Raw genomic sequence first — 1,454 nt, 5'->3', positions numbered from 1 at the left:
GGCGCTAAGTAGCTCCGATACAGAAGCACTGCCAATGCTGCCAACTTTGAAGGTGACAACATTGCATTAAATATGATCAGGAACAGAGAATGAGCTTGTCCAGACTCAAGGCTTAAATTATGCTTTAGCATTAAACAAAACAAAAACAAGCCAAGCCTAGGTTTAATCCTAGTATAGTTGTCATGATTTTGGAAGCTTTTGCTTTTAAAAAACTTATTAACTACCACTTGCGATGTCAGCTGAACCCAGACAACTAAACTTAATAGCAACAAGCCAACTTCAAACCATAGTTCAATAAAGCTGGCTTGTTTTTACCCAGCATAGTTAAAATTAACCACAGTTTGTCCAGGTTGGAATGATAGGGAAAGTTGTGATTAATTTCTTCTTGGTGGCTGTATCAGAAAAGGAGGGGTGGGGAGTGCATGAACGCAGGGTACTAAACTTCTATTAACTTACAATATGAAGTAAAAACCATATTGAGAACCTTTGTAGTAAAACATGCCAAATGTTAAGTGATTTGAAACTATTAGATTTCATTTTGCTATCAAAGTTGCCTTTAAAAAGATTGGATTATAAAATTAGTGGGGAATACAGGATCTATGCACTATATTCCAATAACTCTACCAGGCCACTGCAAAGAGACTGCACATATTCGAGACAAGAGCAGAATAGAGTGGCATGTTTTACTGGAGATAGACAGCCCATAAGTACTCACCAGTGCCAGCTATATAAGCTGCCATTCTGAGCAGTTTCTTGGAGTTAAATGATAGTTCAAAATATGGCAGCCAGGTTGGTCACTGGAACATCTAGGGGTGATCACATCACACCAGTCCTAAAATCTCTTCACTGGCTGCCAATTAGTTTCCGGGAGAAGTATAAAGTGTTGGTTATCACTTTTAAAGCCCTACATGGTTTGGGTTCAGGCTACCTACAGGATCGCCTTGTCCCGTACAATCCGCCCCGCACTCTCAGGTCCTCTGGAAGAATTTCCTTCAGCCAGCAAAGACTGGGCTGACAACCATAACCCAAAGAACCTTCTCTGCGGCTGCTCCCAGACTGTGGAATAGCCTGCTGGTTGAGACTCATCAGCTTGACAGTCTTTTAGCATTCAAGAAGGCTGTCAAGCCTAATCTCTTCTGGCAAGCTTATCCAGTAGAATTTTAGGATATTTTAATATGTTTTTAGGATGTTTTTAAACAGTGTATACCATGTTTTTAATCAGTATTTTATGTATTTTATGCTTGTTGTTGTTCCCCGCCTTGATCCAATCGGAGAGGCGGGTAAGAAATTTTTATTATTATTATTATTATTATTATTGAATAAATGTGACAAGCGATAAGGAAATGAATTACAAAGTTTTACATTGCAACCCAATACATGTCTACTTTTCCAAGTTATGACCACATTTTGTCACTTGGGAAGCTGAGAAGCAAAACTCCTATGTCTTCATTAAA

Source organism: Elgaria multicarinata, chromosome 8 (assembly GCF_023053635.1).
Source record: "Elgaria multicarinata webbii isolate HBS135686 ecotype San Diego chromosome 8, rElgMul1.1.pri, whole genome shotgun sequence".
Taxonomy (NCBI): domain Eukaryota; kingdom Metazoa; phylum Chordata; class Lepidosauria; order Squamata; family Anguidae; genus Elgaria; species Elgaria multicarinata.
This window is presented reverse-complemented; position numbering follows the sequence as displayed.